Here is a 7644-nt window from a genome sequence, read left to right on the forward strand (position 1 = left end):
TAGGAGTAGGGGCAGTCCTATCACAACTTAATTCTGAGGGCCAGGATCAACCTGTTGCTTTTATTAGTAGAAGGTTGACCCCTAGAGAAAAGCGTTGGTCTGCCATTGAGAGGGAGGCCTTTGCTGTGGTCTGGGCTCTGAAGAAGTTGAGGCCATACCTGTTTGGCACTCACTTCATAGTTCAGACAGACCACAAACCTCTACTTTGGCTAAAACAAATGAAAGGTGAAAATCCTAAATTGTTGAGGTGGTCCATATCCCTACAGGGAATGGACTATACAGTGGAACATAGACCTGGGAGTAGCCACTCCAATGCAGATGGACTCTCCAGATATTTCCACTTAGACAATGAAGACTCATCAGGTAATGGCTAGTCTTATTGTCCTTCGTTTGGGGGGGGGTTGTGTAGGAAAGTACCATCTTGCCTGGCATGTTACCCCCATTTTTCACTGTATATATGTTGTTTTAGTTGTATGTGTCACTGGGACCCTGGTAACCCAGGGCCCCAGTGCTCATAAGTGTGCCTGTATGTGTTACCTGTGTAGTGACTAACTGTCTCACTGAGGCTCTGCTAATCAGAACCTCAGTGGTTATGCTCTCTCATTTCTTTCCAAATTGTCACTGACAGGCTAGTGACCATTTTTACCAATTTACATTGGCTTACTGGAACACCCTTATAATTCCCTAGTATATGGTACTGAGGTACCCAGGGTATTGGGGTTCCAGGAGATCCCTATGGGCTGCAGCATTTCTTTTGCCACCCATAGGGAGCTCTGACAATTCTTACACAGGCCTGCCACTGCAGCCTGAGTGAAATAACGTCCACGTTATTTCACAGCCATTTTACACTGCACTTAAGTAACTTATAAGTCACCTATATGTCTAACCTTTACCTGGTAAAGGTTAGGTGCAAAGTTACTTAGTGTGAGGGCACCCTGGCACTAGCCAAGGTGCCCCCACATTGTTCAGAGCCAATTCACTGAACTTTGTGAGTGCGGGGACACCATTACACGAGTGCACTACATATAGGTCACTACCTATATGTAGCTTCACCATGGTAACTCCGAATATGGCCATGTAACATGTCTATGATCATGGAATTGCCCCCTCTATGCCATCCTGGCATTGTTGGTACAATTCCATGATCCCAGTGGTCTGTAGCACAGACCCTGGTACTGCCAGACTGCCCTTCCTGGGGTTTCTCTGCAGCTGCTGCTGCTGCCAACCCCTCAGACAGGCATCTGCCCTCCTGGGGTCCAGCCAGGCCTGGCCCAGGATGGCAGAACAAAGAACTTCCTCTGAGAGAGGGTGTAACACCCTCTCCCTTTGGAAAATGGTGTGAAGGCAGGGGAGGAGTAGCCTCCCCCAGCCTCTGGAAATGCTTTGTTGGGCACAGATGTGCCCAATTCTGCATAAGCCAGTCTACACCGGTTCAGGGACCCCTTAGCCCCTGCTCTGGCGCGAAACTGGACAAAGGAAAGGGGAGTGACCACTCCCCTGACCTGCACCTCCCCTGGGAGGTGTCCAGAGCTCCTCCAGTGTGCTCCAGACCTCTGCCATCTTGGAAACAGAGGTGCTGCTGGCACACTGGACTGCTCTGAGTGGCCAGTGCCACCAGGTGACGTCAGAGACTCCTTGTGATAGGCTCCTTCAGGTGTTAGTAGCCTTTCCTCTCTCCTAGGTAGCCAAACCCTCTTTTCTGGCTATTTAGGGTCTCTGTCTCTGGGGAAACTTTAGATAACGAATGCATGAGCTCAGCCGAGTTCCTCTGCATCTCCCTCTTCACCTTCTGATAAGGAATCGACCGCTGACCGCGCTGGAAGCCTGCAAACCTGCAACATAGTAGCAAAGACGACTACTGCAACTCTGTAACGCTGATCCTGCCGCCTTCTCGACTGTTTTCCTGCTTGTGCATGCTGTGGGGGTAGTCTGCCTCCTCTCTGCACCAGAAGATCCGAAGAAATCTCCCGTGGGTCGACGGAATCGTCCCCCTGCAACCGCAGGCACCAAAAAGCTGCATCTCCGGTCCCTTGGGTCTCCTCTCAGCACGACGAGCGAGGTCCCTCGAATCCAGCGACACCGTCCAAGTGACCCCCACAGTCCAGTGACTCTTCAGCCCAAGTTTGGTGGAGGTAAGTCCTTGCCTCACCTCGCTGGGCTGCATTGCTGGGAACCGCGACTTTGCAAGCTTCTCCGGCCCCTGTGCACTTCCGGCGGAAATCCTGTGTGCACAGCCAAGCCTGGGTCCACGGCACTCTAACCTGCATTGCACGACTTTCTAAGTTGGTCTCCGGCGACGTGGGACTCCTTTGTGCAACTTCGGCGAGCACCGTTTCACGCATCCTCGTAGTGCCTGTTTCTGGCACTTCTCCGGGTGCTACCTGCTTCAGTGAGGGCTCCTTGTCTTGCTCGACGTCCCCTCTCTCTGCAGGTCCAATTTGCGACCTTCTGGTCCCTCCTGGGCCCCAGCAGCGTCCAAAAACGCCAAACGCACGATTTGCGTGTAGCAAGGCTTGTTGGCGTCCATCCGGCGGGAAAACACTTCTGCACGACTCTCCAAGGCGTGGGGGATCAATCCTCCAAAGGGGAAGTCTCTAGCCCTTGTCGTTCCTGCAGTATTCACAGTTCTTCAGCCTAGTAAGAGCTTCTTTGCACCAACCGCTGGCATTTCTTGGGCATCTGCCCATCTCCGAGCTGCTTGTGACTTTTGGACTTGGTCCCCTTGTTCCACAGGTACCTTCAGACAGGAATCCATCGTTGTTGCATTGCTGATTTGTGTTTTCCTTGCATTCTCCCTCTAACACGACTATTTTGTCCTTAGGGGAACTTTAGTGCACTTTGCACTCACTTTTCAGGGTCTTGGGGAGGGTTATTTTTTCTAACTCTCACTATTTTCTAATAGTCCCAGCGACCCTCTACAAGGTCACATAGGTTTGGGGTCCATTCGTGGTTCGCATTCCACTTCTGGAGTATATGGTTTGTGTTGCCCCTATCCCTATGTTTCCCCATTGCATCCTATTGTAACTATACATTGTTTGCACTGTTTTCTAAGACTATACTGCATATTTTTGCTATTGTGTATATATATCTTGTGTATATTTCCTATCCTCTCACTGAGGGTACACTCTAAGATACTTTGGCATATTGTCATAAAAATAAAGTACCTTTATTTTTAGTATAACTGTGTATTGTGTTTTCTTATGATATTGTGCATATGACACTAAGTGGTACTGTAGTAGCTTCACACGTCTCCTAGTTCAGCCTGAGCTGCTTTGCTAAGCTACCATTATCTATCAGCCTAAGCTGCTAGACACCCTATACACTAATAAGGGATAACTGGGCCTGGTGCAAGGTGCAAGTACCCCTTGGTACTCACTACAAGCCAGTCCAGCCTCCTACAGTCATAAAAATAAAGTACCTTTATTTTTAGTATAACTGTGTATTGTGTTTTCTTATGATATTGTGCAAGTGACACTTGTGGTACTGTAGGAGCTTCACTCGTCTCCTAGTTCAGCCTAAGCTGCTCTGCTAAGCTACCATTATCTATCAGCCTATGCTGCTAGACACCCTATACACTAATAAGGGATAACTGGGCCTGGTGCAAGGTGCAAGTACCCCTTGGTACTCACTACAAGCCAGTCCAGCCTCCTACAGGTCCCTACTCATACATTTTAAGCAGGAAGGGCTGTTGGTGCTGACCTGCACGATAACTGAGGTATTTAGCTTTACGGCAGCTGAAGTACCTCCAACATCATGGAAGAGTAAGGTGGATGGTCTTTGGCAGCTCATATCTGTATTTGAAGCAGTCACTCTGCCTCTTAGAACTGCAATGAATAACTGATAGTCCAGTCTTTACATCGAGATGTGTTGCAAAAACCTTCCTGTTTTCTGCTATTAAGGCCTTTTGTTTACTTCGGATGGAGCAATTCCACCTCTTACACAGACCGTCCTGTTAATATGCAAGGTAGACAATTTGCCTGGGTAATTACGTGCGCTGGGTGTGGCTTCTGATACTCAACATAAGACTGTAAATCGGATATTAATTACAAAAATCCTTTGACCACCTCTGTTAGGTATTGAGCACCACGTGATGAGATGGGCCCTATGCCTCGCGGCTGATGCGTGAAGATGAGTTGATGCCAGGCTCTGGGTTTACCATGCGCACTTCAAAGATGTCAGTGACCCACATATTTTCTTAGAAGGCTTTCTGTATAGCGAGGCTAGCATTGTTGGGCCTGTAAGTCACTCATTGCAGTCCCTGCTACAGTAAGCAGACTAGGAGCTCCAATGTCCTGCAGTACACTGCATTGCATCCTCTCACAGGGTTTGGTGTCTTGTGACCGCGAGTTCATGCACCACACAGAATATGTTGCAGCCGCGGCCCGTCCTTTAGGGCGGAGGGGCCACGCCCCCCTACCTTTTGTCCCTCATGAAGAGTGCCTATCAGGCTGAGAAAAGGTCAGCCTGACAGACACTCTTCATGTTCAGGTCAGGCAGCCAGGAGCAGACATGCATGATTTGCGCAGACTCCTGGCTGCCTGAGCTGAACTTTGCTGGGCTGAAGAGGTCACAGCTCCTATGGGCGTGACCTCCTCAGCTCAGCAAAGGTTCCTTGAGGCCCTTCTCCTCGGTGATGACATTAAACCCTGGGCGCTTCAGGTTTCAGCACTGAAGCGCCCAGGGCGAGTGTCAATCAGTGACACCTCGTCACAGAGTGGGGTGGGGTCAGCAGTCTCACTGACCCCATCCCACTCTCTGACGAAGTTGGGACTGCTGCCTTCCCTCTCTGGCTGACCTTAGGTGGCTGACCTTAGAGGGAAGGCAGCAGTCCCAACCCTCCTGGGACCTCCGAGCTGAAGGTAAGTGTGTGTGTGTTTTTCAAATAAATGTTTGGTGTGTGCGTGTATGTTTGAATGTTGCTGAGTGCCGTGAATGGATGCGTGTGCGTGCATGTGTGAATGAATGGATGTGCATGCATGTGTGAATGAATAAGTGTGAGTGTGCTTCCTGCCCGCCCCCGTCCCTCCTAAAATTACCGCCCGCCACTGATATGTTGTGTTGATAATGAAGCTCTGAAGGCACAGCGCTTCCATTATTCGTTTGGTGTGGGTGAGTTGTACTTGTCCTGCATTGTCTTGCTGTAGGGTGCTGCTAATGACCAGCTATAGACAATGGGCTACTGACTTGTGAGACCGTGAACTGGAAGTTTAGTTCCTAGGTGTACTGCAACAGGAAGTCATTGTGCTCTGCGTTCACCTTGGCAATTTAACCAGACTAGTTTGATTTGAATTTTTTTTCTTTTTTTTTTTTAAGGAGAAATGTAGGTCTGCACCTGCGTTGGGTGCTAGTCCACGTCAGGCATGTTGATTAGATTGCTACATTTTATTTTTGATAGTGGTGTTAATGACGCTACAGCTAAACACAGCTGGAATTATCGGCAGATTGTGGTGATACTGATTCTTCTGAACACTGTCGAGCACATTCAATGGTGGTCTTTATCTGCAAAACAATACAGAAACATTCAGACAAACACACTATGAAATTGCATTTCACAAACTAATTTAAATAAAAATGAATTGAAATGTTAAAGCATGTCCTAATGCAAATACATACTACATTCTATTTGAGACCACCAGGAAAAGCCTGGGTGTGCTGAACAGAAAAAAAATCCCATGCTTGGGTAGCAAACTCCTAGAGAGTCAGGGTCATTAGTATTTTGTGTTACAAAAACAATCTTCAGCTTTGGGGGTTTATTTTTCTAAAACATGAAATATGGTGGCCGTTCAGTAAAGTTTTAGTGCGTTCCAAGGAGCCATCATGGCAGTGGATCTTTTAAAGGCAGAAAGATCACTTCCAGCCTGGCAGTGATCTCCAAATATGGAAAGTAGTAGTCTGCCAGCAAAGTAGACATTATTGCCTCTTCTCCCCTGGAGACCGATCCAGTTCTAAATAAGGTCAATTGTCCTAAACATTCTCTACAGCACTATCTTTGTCTATCATAACAGCAATGCATCCCCTTAGAGTATATTACAGAATAACAAGTATAAAATTGTTGTGAAAGATTATTACTTCTTGGATCTGCTTCGTTCTAACTTCATAAAGCTACCTTCTTCAGAGCCGCGCAAGCTAATCATGTCACCTGCCTCTCCTCTGGAGTTACAATCAGGAGCAACAAGGTATGGATTGAGACTCTCTAGCTCTGTCTTAGACACACTTTTGCTTATTTTCCCCTTTTCAGGCATGTGCAGCTTGTGAATCAAAAGTTTGCAAATCAATATATTAGTGAGAAGATCCCAATTTTCCTGTGATTTTGCAAAAGGCGAGATATGACAATTTCTAAGCTTTTCTCCTTTTTTGCCCTACACATGCTGCAGGGCACGAAGTGAAAAAGACTGCAAACTTCACACAAAAAAACAACATAGAAGGAAAAAGGCAAAGACAATGTTGAAGTATGTCCCCCAATTCTTGTAGCCAGGACTGGGTCTAGGGCACAGCAGCACTAGGCACCTGGCTAGGGGTCCACCAGCCCAGAGTGTTAGCCCGACAAGACGCAGATCAGGCCCAATCAGCAAGAATGCTTGGCATGCACATGGGTAGCTGCAATTGCAGCTCATTAATTGCCTTTTAGTGCCCCTGGTACCTCTGGTCTCAGGCATCTAGAAGGCAGAAGTGGTTGGAACCGAAGTTAAACAGGACTTTCACATTTTCCTCAGGCTCTGCTCATTCTGGCTCCCAAAAGGAACAGCCACAAACAGGAGTCTGTGGAGGAGCTCAGGGCAGGTCAAGAAGTAAACCATGTAGTGTATTGTGATACAAATAGTGTGCAATTGCTGGTACCACCACCGTTTTGCTAAATCGCCATATTTGACCATGACCACGGCGGTCAGTGATAATGTTACGGTAGTACATTGGCCTTTAGAAAAGACTGGGCACAAATTGCTTGAAAATGTACTAGAGATTGGCTGGTTCTCATTATCAACACGTCTAAAAGGATAGCCAACTCTATTACAATACAGATCAATTTAGCAGAGAATACATTAAAAACCACATTAACACTGTCAACTTTCAAGAGTCGTCTTGCTGAGATTAACACAGATCTGAACGAAACGAAGGAGTACCTTACTCAGCAGAAGGTAACTAAGTTGCAAAAGGACATTACTAAATTTAGCAAAGAAAAAGTATATCCCTACATAAAAGAGGATTATGATATTGACACTCAATCATGTTCGTCTGACGAATCTGTCACTCCTCACAGAAAGCCCCAGACATACAGCAATAGTTCTTCTTCAGATGGTTGGAGCACAGATGAGGGTGTTCCACAACCCTATTATAACCCACCACAGTTCCCGATACATCAACCTGTGCCTTGGCAATCTCCTTATCCCTTCTATCAACCACGTCCCTTTATGTCCTTTGAACCTTTTTTAGGCTGAGGAAGGGCCAGAGGAAGAGTCAGGCGGAGAGGAAGAGGATGGCATGTACACTGGGCCAGAGAAGATCCACAAATGGTGACGAGGAGCCAAGTCAGGAACCAACCACCAAGAACTTAGTTTTCAACTTATCCTCCAGGCAACTCTCCACGAATGAAGTTAATGCCTTAAACAAAGGGTTAACAATCATATCAAAATAGGGAGGCCCATATAA

General features: G+C 47.2%; 1 non-coding gene across 1 annotated transcript; it reads left to right on the plus strand.

Moving 5' to 3' along the window:
* The first annotated feature begins 5401 nt into the window (after positions 1–5401).
* On the plus strand, positions 5402–5468 carry LOC138270494 (small nucleolar RNA SNORD65). The gene has a single exon (XR_011200256.1). It is a non-coding gene; the product is annotated as a small nucleolar RNA SNORD65 (small nucleolar RNA).
* The last annotated feature ends 2176 nt before the right edge of the window (positions 5469–7644 follow it).

Source organism: Pleurodeles waltl, chromosome 2_1 (genome assembly GCF_031143425.1).
Source record: "Pleurodeles waltl isolate 20211129_DDA chromosome 2_1, aPleWal1.hap1.20221129, whole genome shotgun sequence".
Lineage (NCBI taxonomy): Eukaryota > Metazoa > Chordata > Amphibia > Caudata > Salamandridae > Pleurodeles > Pleurodeles waltl.